This window comes from Symphalangus syndactylus, chromosome 9 (assembly GCF_028878055.3).
Source record: "Symphalangus syndactylus isolate Jambi chromosome 9, NHGRI_mSymSyn1-v2.1_pri, whole genome shotgun sequence".
In the NCBI taxonomy this organism is placed as follows: domain Eukaryota; kingdom Metazoa; phylum Chordata; class Mammalia; order Primates; family Hylobatidae; genus Symphalangus; species Symphalangus syndactylus.
In genome coordinates, this window is record NC_072431.2 from 111,270,928 (window position 1) to 111,283,317 (window position 12,390).

Consider the following 12,390-nt stretch of genomic DNA (forward strand, 5'->3'; position numbering starts at 1 on the left):
TGGCTTAAGCGATCTTCTCTCCTCAGCCTCCCAAGTAGCTGCAACCACAGGTATGCATCACCATGCCCAGCTAATTTTTTATTTTTATTTTGTAGAGACCAGGGTCTTCCTATGTCGCCCAGGCTGGTCTCGAGCTCCCGGGCTCAAGTGATCCTCCCAAAGTGCTAGCATTATAGGTGTGAGCACTGTGCCCAGCCCATGTCTATTTTCTGACCAGGGAAGGGAAGACATTTTGATGGACAGTCCCTTATTTGTATCCAATGAAGGTAAGTAGGTCTCCAAAGAAAACTTGGGATTCTATTACCGAAAGGAGGAATGTTGCTCGTCAGACAAAAGCCACAAATGTCACTAAACCTTCCCCACATGCTTACTTTTTTTTGTTTTGTTTTGTTTTGAGATGGAGTTTTGCTCTGTTGCACAGGCTGGAGTGCAGTGGCACGATCTTGGCTCACTGCAACCTCCACCTCCCAGGTTTAAGGAATTCTCTCACCTCAGCCTGCCAAGTAGCTGGGATTACAGATGCGCACCACCACGCCCAGCTAATTTTTGTATTTTAAGTAGAGACAGGGTTTCACCATGGCCACATGCTGATCTTTCACTTGTAGGATGAATTCACTCACAAGAGCCCAGGGCCTCATAAAGCTGGGCCAACAAGGGCCTCCTGATGGCTCCTGGACACAGGGGTGCCATCATAGAGTAACAGCTCCCAGACTCATGTTGGAGTCCTGAGTGCTGCCTCTCTTCTGGGCTGTGCCAGGGGTGGGCCAGGAGGCAGCCATGCCATCAGAACCTAGGCTCTGGAGTCTGGACACCTGGTCTGTTTGACCTTGGGTGTGTCATTGCACCTCTGAGCCTCAGTTGCTCATCTGTAATCAGGACTACTTCATGTGGTTGTGTGGAACGTGTTCTGTTCATCTCCAGGGGGTCCCATTCCCCTTAAATTCCATGGGCCCTGTAGTGTGCACTTAACTGGAGTGGGGGCAGGTAAGATATCCAGCAGCAAAGTTCAGAGGCCACGCAACCTGCCCAAAGGATCCTGGGGTGTGCTGGGGTGAACCAAAGTTTTGTTCACAATCTCCCACTCTCATACTTTTCTTTGGGGAGCTGTCATCATGCTCTCCCACTTATAGAGAGGCTTACTCTTTGCTATTAGGGATGGGGAGGTATGGCTGCAGACCACTTTTCTCAACTTTGTGAACTGAAAGAACAGAAGGGACTTTTCTCCTCTCCCCACAGCCTCCTTCCGTGTATAAAAACCCAAGAGAAGACTCTGATTGGGTTGGGTAAGTCATGTGCTTATCTCTTGGACCAATCAATGTGGCCTGGAAATTGGGCATCTATGATGTGTTGGGCTGAGGTCACATGTACCCTATTGTTGCCAAAGGAACAGGATAAAATGATTAGTGATTTTGGAGCCTGGCAAATGGCACAGCCTTTAGCCCAAAAGGCTAAAGTCTTCAGTCGGTTCCAGAAGCCCTGGAAATTCTTTCCTTTTCGTGATGCTTCCTGTCCATATCCAAGGTGGCCCCGGTTGGTACCCACCCTCTCAAGGCAGACTCCCTTCCAGGCAGGTGCTTTCAATATGCCCATGAGCACTAGGCCAAAGCAGGCAAGGGAGAGGTCCAGTTCTCATGCTCAAAGGCGCCCAGTAAATATTTGCGGTGAGTCAGTGTGTTGACAGGTGAGGTCTCAGGGCTTGTCTGCCCCTCCCTGGTGATTGTCTCCTGCCTGGCCCTCGAGCTGCCCGAAGATCTCTGCTACCCTCTCCCTGTGGTGGGTGTGATCTGGGCATGGTCTCCCGCCCAGGGTCTCCTGCCCACCTCTTTCTTCCCAGCCTTGAGCAGGGGTCCTCGAGGACCCCTTTGTGCGAGATCCGCACAAAGAGCTCCCCCTCTTAGCGTCTTAACCTGGCCTTATAATTCTATCCATTTTACAGACAAGAAAATTAAGGCTCAGAAAGATTAAATGACAGGTTCGAAGTTTCCAGCATTGTAAGTGGCAGAGCTGGCATTCAAACCAATATCTGATTTTAAATCTCAGACTCTTACCAGATTCCTCTGCCCACCATAGATTCTGGTTTCAAATATATACACCCAGAAGCCCATCCTGGCCCAGTAACTGAAATAGCAGGAGCTGAAAGAGCCGCACAATTTGAAGTGAGTTTCGTGGAAAATTCTGTGGTCCAGCCTTGGCAGGAAGTTGCCAAAATAGTCAAGTGTGGACCACAGGTGGAACCTCCTTGCATCTGGTCCCAGCTAAGGTCTAGAGGTCCTTGAATATAGACCCTCTCCAAAAGGCAGTCAATCCAGGGGGTCCAGGCAGAAGGTGGGAGGAGTTGCCACACATGCTCCATGGCACTTATAGGTTCAGCAGGCAGGACCCAGGTGACCCCAGCTTGGCATCTTCCCAGACACAGCCACTGGCAGTATCTATGACCAGGCTGAATTTAGACACGGGATCCAAAATACTGCTACTCACACCGCCACTGACCCCAGCAACCTGCACCCTCCTCACCAACATTCACATCATACATGTGTTGTCCTTGGCATTGTTCAGAGGGTACACTGCTCCCTTTGCAGAACCTCTCCTGTCTGGCCCTCAAGGCCAACCTCCCCCTCCCTTTATGGTGAATGGGGTATGGGCATGGAGTCTCCTGTCGTCTCCTCTCCTCTTCCCTCCCAGATTTGAAAAGAAGTCCTTGGACTCTCACCAGGAGTGCCTCCTCCTGATGTGTCCAGCCTTAGGGTCTTCTGCTGTCCCTTTCTGAGAATCTGTGCTTGCTGGGAACCCAGGACAGCTCCAAGGAGAGGAAGGACTGAAGGAAGGGGCAGTGTGGTTTGGAGAAAGATCCCAGATTCAGGAATATGACAGAACCGGGTTTGAACCCTCACTTGGCCACTCACTCACTGTGATAGGCAGACTGATGCTCCCATCCCCCCAAATACCTACCTCCTTATCCCCCAAACCTGTGAATATGTTACCTCACATGACAGATGATTCTGCATCTGTGATCAAAGGAAGGATCCTGAAATGGGGAGGTTATCCTGGGTTACTGGGGTGAGCTTGGGCCATAAGGTTCTAATAAGAGGGAGGTGGGAGAGTCAGAGAAGGAGCTGTGATGAGGAAAGCAGAGTGGGGGTGATGCAGGCCTGGATCCCAGGGGTAGAGGCAGCCCCAAGAAGCTGGCAAGGGCAAGGGACATTTCCTCCCCTAGGGCCTGCAGAGGGAGAGCAAGCCTGTGCACCATTTCAGACTCTGACCCCCGAGTGGAACAGAATGCATTAATGTTGTTTGAAGCCTCTGCATTTGTGGTAATTTGTGACTGCAGCTATGGGGTGCGAATCCACAAGTTCTGTGACCTCAAGCAAATTCCTTAACCGGAGAACCCACATTCCCTTATGGGGTGAGGGTGCCGTGGCTCATGCCTATAATCCCAGCATTTTTGGGAGGCTGAAGTGAAAGGATTGCTCGATCCCAGGAGTTTGTGATCAGCCTGGGCAATATAGCGAGATCTCATCTTCACAAAAAATTTTAAAATTAGCCAGTCATGGTAGCACACGCCTATAGTCCCAGGTACTTGGGAGGCTGAGATGGGAGGATCAATTGAGCCTGGAGGTCGAGGCTGCAGTGAGCACCACTGCACTTCTGCCTGGCCTGCAGAGTGAGATCCTGTCTCAAAAATGACAACAACAACAACAACAACAACAATAATAATAATGCCTACCTTGAAGTGTTGTATTAAAAAGTATATATTAGGGCTGGGTGCAGTGGCTCATACCTGTAATCTTAGCACTTTGGGAGGCCAAGGCGGGCATGTCACTTGAGGTCAGGAGTTCGAAACCAGCCTAGCCAACATGGTGAAACTTCGTCTCTACTAAAAATACAAAAAAAAAAAAAAAAAAAAAATTAGCCTGGCATGGTGGCTGGCACCTGTAATCCCAGCTACTCAGGAGGCTGAGGCAGGAGAATCGCTTGAACTCCGGAAGGGGAGGTTGCAGTGAGCCGAGACTGCATCACTGCACTCTAGCCTGGGTGACAGAGTAAGACTCTGTCTCAAAAAAAAAAAAAAAAAAAATTAAACGTTTGGCTCATAACAAAACTTAATACATGATGCTGTTATCAAAATGAGGAAGAGAGAGGCGAGGAGAAGCAGAAAGAGGAAGAGGGAAGAGAGAAGTTGGGTGGTGAAGCTACAGCCAGCCCCATGTTCTGGGCAGCCCCAGGCAATGCGGGGCGCATGGAAACCTGCCCATCTCTTCACCTGGCTTTCATTCATTTTGACTTCAGGACACTCTTATCCCCCTTAGAAGGGTCAGGGCCAACCTCTACTAATAGAACCCTGTGAAAGCTTTCCCTACTGAATGAAGAACTGCAGTTAAAAACAGGTATAACAGCCTGCCCCAGTATATGCCTCTGGCACTCCTGTGGCTCCATGCCACCAATGCACAGCAGCAGATTTGTCTTTCCGCCTTTTTAACTTTCCAGGCTTGACCAACAGTAGCCTATGCGGAAATGTGCAAGTCACAAGCTGAATCCTTCTTTTGTGAAGGAATTGAGCTGGTGACCTGAGAGAGCTGGTGTGTGTGTGTGTGTGTGTGATTTCCAATTGCCTCCAGTTTCTCCACATTCTCAACATTTTAACATTCTAGTGAGTGTAAAGTGATATCTCATTGTGGTTTTAGCTTGCATTTTCCTGAAAACTAATAATGGTGGGCACTTTTTCATGTACTATATAGCTACTTACATATCTTCGAATGTTGATTCAAGACTTTTTGCCTATTTAGATAAGTTGGGTTGTTCATCTTTCTTTTTTTATTTTTTATTTTTTTTATTTTTTTTTTTTGAGACGGAGTCTCGCTCTGTCACCCAGGCTGGAGTGCAGTGGCGCAATCTCGGCTCACTGCAAGCTCCGCCTCCCGGGTTCACGCCATTCTCCTGCCTCAGCCTCTCCGAGTAGCTGGGACTACAGGCGCCCGCCACCACGCCCGGCTAATTTTTTTGTATTTTTAGTAGAGACGGGGTTTCACCGTGGTCTCGATCTCCTGACCTCGTGATCCGCCTGCCTCGGCCTCCCAAAGTGCTGGGATTACAAGCGTGAGCCACCGCGCCCGGCTCATCTTTCTATTGCTGATATAAATTCATTGTTGGTGGATGTGCAAAATGATACAACTTATTTGGAGAATTGTTTTTGGCAATTAAAAAAATTACACATCCATCCATGCTATGACCTTGCAATTCCATCCACAGTAAATAAAAAGCATATGTCTACACAAAGCCTTATTTGTAAATATTCATAGAAGCTTTATTTGTATTAGGCAAAAGGTGGAAATGATCCAAATGTCAGTCAGTTGGTGCATAGATAGACCAACTGGAATACAGCTATGCAATGGAATACCACCTGGCAATAAAAATGAATTAACACTTGATACGTGCTACAACATGACTGAATCTCAAAAACATTATGATCCTGAAAGAAGGCAAACACAAAAGAGTATGCATTGTATAATCCTGTATAATTCCACATATGTAAGTTCTACAACAGGGGAAGCTAATTGTAGTGACAGAGGAGGATCAGTTGTTGCTTTCAGGGTTGGGCGTAGGGAGAGTAGGAGGGAACCTTCTGGGGCAGTGGAAATACTCTCTATATTATTTAGAGTGGGGATTACACTGGGGTATACACTTGTCGAAAAATCATCAAATTAAGATCCGTGCATTTCATTGTATGTAAATATTATCTTGTTAAAAACAAAACTGAATTATGCCACAAATTTGAAGTGCTACCACCAGGTGGCACTGATGCGTAATTTCCAAGAGTTCAACTGTAAAGTTTATGCAGTGACTAAGACTCATAAATCATTCTATTTGCGAGTGTTCTCAAAAGCATGTGGCATTGTTTTGTGGGTATTTTTCATTTCAAAAAATAGTATTGTGCTGGAGGCCTCCTTCTGTTCCTTTCTTCTTTTTTCCGCCATTCAGCATTGTGGAGTTTTGGCGGGTTTTTTTGCTCTTGTTTGTTTGTTTTTTGTAGAGACCATCTTGCCCAGGCTGGTCTAATACTCCTGAGCTCAAGCAACACTTCTGTCTCAGCCTCCCAAAGTGTTGGGATTACAGGCTTGAGCCACTGCACCTGGACAGAACCGTGTTTTAAAGATTTCTTGACCTTGCGTGTGTATCTAATTCATTGCTTGTTACTGTGGTAGAATATTCTGTAGTGTGCTTATGTCACATTTTACTTACATTCATTCCCCCAATGATGAATGCCTCATTGCATCCAGCTCTCCAGCCATCACAAATAACTTGGTGATAAAATATCCTCTTATGGCCAGGCACAGTAGCTCATGCATGTAATCCCAGCACTTTGGGAGGCCGAGGCGGGTGGATCACCTGAGGTCGGGAGTTCGAGACCAGCCTGATCAACATGGAGAAACCCTGTCTCTACTACAAATACAAAATTAGCTGGGCATGGTGGCGCATGCCTGTAATCTCAGCTACTTGGGAGGTTGAGGCAGGAGAATCGCTTGAACCTGGGAGGTGGAGGTTGCAGTGAGCCGAGATCGCATCATTGCACTCCAGCCTGGGCAACAAGAGTGAAACTTCGTCTCAAAAAAAAAAAAAAAAAAAAATCCTCTTACATGTCTCTTTATGGAGTTGTGTGAGAATCTCTTTAATTATATAGCCAGTAGTGGGATCCTCCCCATCCCTACTCATAATATTTATTTATTTGTAGCATTTTATCCCCCTCTACTTAATACATTTCCTCCAGAATTGGTCATTATCTTGGGTGAAATAAGCCAGTCCCAAAAAGACAAACGTAGCATGTTCTCACATATGTGGGAGCCAAAAAAATGTGATCACATTGAGGTAAAGAGAGGAAATACGGAGAAGAGACTGAGAAGAATGAATGGAAGAGAGGGGGAAGGACGAAGAGAAGTGGGTTAAAGTGTACACAAACAGTTAGGTAGAAGGAATACATTCATTGCTTGATAGCAGAGTAGGGTGACTATAGTTAAACAAAAATGTACTGTACTTGGGTGATGGACAGCCTAAATACCTTGACTTGATCACTATGCATCATATATATATATATATATATATATATATATATATGTAACAAGATTTCACATGTACCCCATAAATTTTTACAATTTTTATAAATAAAAAGATGCATCATAAAAAATTTCCTTCAAAATCTTCGTGCTAAAAGTTATTAAATATATTTAAGCAATGTCCTAAACTTTTAAATTAAAGGGAATATATGCTGTGAATCCTTTTACCTCTCTCTTTGCAAAATAGCAAGTGTTGTTTGAGATGTGTTTTAAATTTACAAAATAGTATTGTTGACTAAGATTTGGATGTCCATTTTTTTTTTCATTCTCGAAGGAGGTGACCAAATTGTTAATCTGGATTTTTTTATACTGAATAAATTTCTCCCAATTTTTTTGTAGTATAGCAACTGAATTTGTGCACCATTGTAAATTGTAAATTAAAGCTGATATTTAAAAACAACTTTTAAGGCAAAGTTTCTCAGTAGTGGCACTACTGACATTTGGGACCTAATAATTCTTTGTTGTGAGGGGCTGCCCTGTGCACTGTAGGAGGTTTAGCAGCATCTCTGGCTACTACCCACTAGATGCCAGTAGCACCTCTTCTCAGTAGTGACAACCAAAAATGTCTCCAGACCTTGTCAAATGTCCAATGGGAGACCAAAATTCACTCCAGTTGAGAATGACTGTTTTAAGATAAATGAAGTCTGGGATTCACTGAGTCTTTTTCTAGATGTTTCCTTTCTTTTAATCAGTTCATTTCAAACCCAGTCTCAGCTATAGACTTGTATTACATGGCCCTTTAAAAAAACATCCTCCCCTGTATTCTAGCTGGAGTAAAGCTCCTCCTGGAGACACTTTATCTCCAGACACTTTCTGGAGTCCTTTGTCTTTTAGCGGACTGAGCATCAACAGTCTTCATGTTCGCTTCTCTCTAGGTTTCCTAACCTCCCCCTCTCAGCCACTGCAGAGGTCAGAGGAGGAAGAGAAAGAGTCAGAATTTCTCCTGTGCTCCCCTCCCAGAGGAACCTAGAAGAGCAGAGAGAGCCCCACAGCAGTGTGATAAGAACTCCAAAGAAGTGGGGCACAGTGGCTCACACCTGTAATCCCAGCACTTTGGGAAGCTGAGGCAGGCAGATCACCAGAGGTTGAGAGTTTGAGACCAGCCTGGCCAACATGGTGAAACCCCATCTCTACTAAAAATACAAATTAGCCGGGCGTGGTGGCGGGTGCCTGTAACCCCAGCTACTTGGGAGGCTGAGGCAGGAGAATTGCTTGAACCCGGGAGGCGGAGGTTGCAGTGAGCTGAGATCGTGTCATTGTACTCCAGCCCGAGTGACAGAGCAAGACTCCATCTTAAAAACAAACAAACGAACAACCACCGTCCCCCAAAACAAAACAAAATATCTAAAACAAATGAAAAAAAACCCCCAAAACAAAACAAAACTCCAAAGTCTGATGACTCAGTCTGTGAAAGAAACATCCTCCTCTTTTCTTTTCAGTTCTGACATCCCTCTCCCCTCATCAAGTGGCTATTAATTCTCTAGACCTTTGTAACTTAATTATCTACAAGACTTGGGTGAACACTAGAGTGCTCACTGTGCCCCTCACCTCTGTTCCTCGGCATCCTAGCCCTGCAAGGTGCTTCTCAAGAGGCATTCTCTATGGTCAACGAAGTGAGCGAAATGCTGCTCACTGGATCTCTCTCTGGGACACTGGCACTGACCACTAGTTTATTAAAGGCTGTGAGAAGCTTTTCAGGAGTCTATTTTTCATCTGGCATTTCTTGGATTAAGTGATTACAAAAGCTTCCCACTCCCCCCACCACATTTAACAAATATCTATTAACATCCCTCTGAATTGGTGTCCCAGGGAACATGGTTTAGGAAATGTCTTAAATATTAACAACCTTCCAGCCTGGCCAACATGGTGAAACCCCATCTCTACTAAAAATACAAAAAAATTAGCCGGGCGTGGTTGTGCGTGCCTGGAGTCCCAGCTACTCAGGAGGCTGAGGCAGAAGAATTGCTTGAACCTGGGAGGTGGAGGTTGCAGTGAGCTGAGACTGTGCCACTGTACTACAGCCTGGGTGACAGAGTGACACTCCATCTCAAAATATATATGTATATGTTAATAACCTATACCTTTTGCAAATCGCCTTCAAATGCCATTAATTTGTTCATTAATTTGCTCAAACAAACTGCTGAGATCCACCATGTTAGGGAGTACAGCTACAAAGACTACGTGTCCCAGTAGCCCCCAGACTAGTCAGGGAGCAGATGTGGGCAGACTGTGTTGGCACCTGGGACAACGGCTGAGCCAGGTGTTCAGGAAATGATGGGTGAAGTGATTAATTCTGACATCAGTGCTCTGATAATCTTCACAGAACAAGCAAGACCTCATCTGAGCCTAGAATATGAGCCTGGGTCCCTTCCACCTTTGCAGTATCAGGAGCTTGTTAGAAATGCAGAATGTCCTGACCTAGAATTACCAAATCAGAACTTAGGCTGTGGCAAGATCCCTGGGTGATCTTTATGCGCATTCACGTTTGAGAGTCGCTGCCTTAAAATAGCACACTTTCTGACAAGAATGTAAACAGAACCAAAATATATTTCTGTGTGGTGTCTTGGTCAAAGGCTGACCTAGTGGGCTCCACACCAGGCCAGGCAGACAGAATAGGAAGATAAGGTATAGAAAGACTGGTAGTGGCAACAAGCAAAGTGTCTTCTCTCCTGTCCTGGCCCTCACCTAACAATGACTGTGATTCAGCAGGTTAGGCTGCAGATATGCAGTGTGCAGGGAGCAAAGACAGGCAATGAGGCCACCCCTGTGGTCCCTCCTGCCTAGATGTCTGCCCTGACCGGCTCAGTGTAATGGGTATGGCTTGGAGGAAGGGAGCAGGGGATGGGGGAAAGATGCTTCCCATTACCCTCATCTAGAGACACCACCTCTGCTGTGGACCAGGTAAGTGACCAGCCATAGGGCCTCGAAGCCAAGGGCTCTGTGTGGAGAATTTTTGGCCTCTTCCTCTTCCTCTTGATCTTCAACACTGGTCACAGGAGGAAGTGCAGGGAGGGTTCAGGGCAACCTGACCCTTCAGGAAGCAAACACATTTAGGGCCAGTGTACCTGGAGGGTTCAGGGCGTCCTGACCTATCAGGAAGCAGACACGACACCCTTACCTGGGACTGGACCTGGGCCCAGACCTGGGCCCTGCTGGCCTCGGTGAGACTGTGGGCAGGTTGGGCCTTGGGAAGGGGCCTTGGTGAGGACCTAGGAGAAGCCCCTTCTCACAGACTTGGGCCTGTAATGGGTAGAGAGTGGCTAGCCCAGGTGGGGAGTAACTAAGAGGGAAGGAAACTGAAAACTGCAACATCAATAACCACAGCACAACAAAACTAAATATAAAGAGATCCCAACACCCACCTTACAGCAGTTTCCCTGTCCCTGCCTCTAGGAGACAGTCTGTGTGCGAAGCATCCCCCAGCAGGGGCCATCTGTGTGTGCCCTCCAGAGTCCAGAGAAGGTGAGGTGAGCTCCCAATGCCCAGGATCGCCAGGATGTAGACTTCTTGCTATTCTACCTAAACAAATAAATCAGGCAGGACTCTAGTTGACAGAGATGGGCTAGTAGAGATGGCATTTCACGTAGGGGGGAGGGCCCAAGGAAAGGCCCAAAGGCAGGACCACACTCATCCAGACAAGAAGACAAACGTCAACGTATATGTCTTTCTCCTACCCTGATTGAGCTGGCACTACTGTGTTTTCCAGTCTGAGGACACCAGTCACAACCTGTGCATATCACGGTGATAGAGTCGTGTGGTTGCTCCTCAAGAACTGGGCTAATTTGGACTCAACTTGTCTTCCAGCAGCCCACTGCACAGTGGCCCAACCTGGCCTCAACTGGAAGACTAAGTACTCCCCATATCTCTACAATAGTTGCTCAGGACAGTTCAGCTGGATCCGCTGAAGCAGTCCCACTCCTAGAGGCAGCCCTCCTCAGAAGGGTCTCTGCCTCCTGCTTTCTGAAGGGTTAACTCCAAGAGTCAACCAGGCCAAGGCATATCTGGAGGCAGCTTCCTTGGCTGGGACTTGCCAGAGTCAGTCTCATTTGTTCCTGATAACATGAACATAACATAATGTGTGTGTTTTCTTAAAAAACAACATAAGGCTGGGTGTGGTGGCTCAGGCCTGTAATCTCAGCACTTTGGGAGGCCGAGGTGGATGGATCACTTGAGGCCAGGAGTTTGAGACAAGCCTGAGCAATGTGGTGAAACTCCGTCTCTACTAAAAATACAAAAATTAGCTGGGTCTGGTGGTGTGCACCTGCAATGCCAGCTACTCAGGAGACTGAGGCAGGAGAATCACTTGAACCCGGGAGGTGGAGGTGGCAGTGAGCCGAGATCTCACCACTGCACTCCAGCCTGGGTGACAGAGTGAGACCCTGTCTCAAAAAGAAGGAAAAAAAAAGCTAAAACAAAAAACAAAATAAGCAGGATCGTGTTCCATGTAAGTCTGAAAGTCTGAATCTGCTAAGGAGTGTGTAACAACTGACCTGCCAAAAAAAAAAAAAAAAAAAACAGAAAGGAAAAAGAGGCTGGTTATGGTGGCTCACACCTGTAATCACTTTTGGAGGCTGAAGTGTGCAGATCACTTGAGCCCAAGAGTTTGCCACCAGCCTGGGCAATATAGGGTGACCCCATCTTTACAAAACATATTTTTAAAAATTAGCCACATGTATTGGCATGCACCTGTGGTCCCAACTACTTGGGAGGCTAAGGTGGGAGGATTGCTTGAGTCTGGGAGGTCAAGGCTGCAGTGAACTGCACTCCAGCCTGGGCAACAGAGCAAGACCCCCTCTCATAAAAAAAAAATGGAAGAAAAGAAAAGAAAAATAATTATCATTACGAAAGTAATTCATGTTCATTACAGAAAAATTAGAAAATACAGAAAAATATAAGGAAAAAAATCCTGCCCCTAATTCCACCATCTAAAGGCACTTCCTTATACATTTTGGTGAATTTCTCACAAGTTTTTTTCCTATGTATATTTATGTATATATTTAACATAGTTGACAGATCATAATGACCATACGTTTCATGCCCTACTTTTTCACTTAGCAGTATGTTATAAGCTCTTACTCATTAACGTTTGCTGTAATCATAATTAATATTCCATCCTATGATCCTCTAAGTTAGTCACATCCCTGAGAGTGGTGACAGATTTATATCACACTTTGACTGAGAATGTGCAGAGAAACTGTGATTTCTATATTCTTTCTCCCTAACTGATGTAGTCTCCTTCACAATGTCCCACCCACTGGTTAATAGGGAAAAATGACAACGGGCC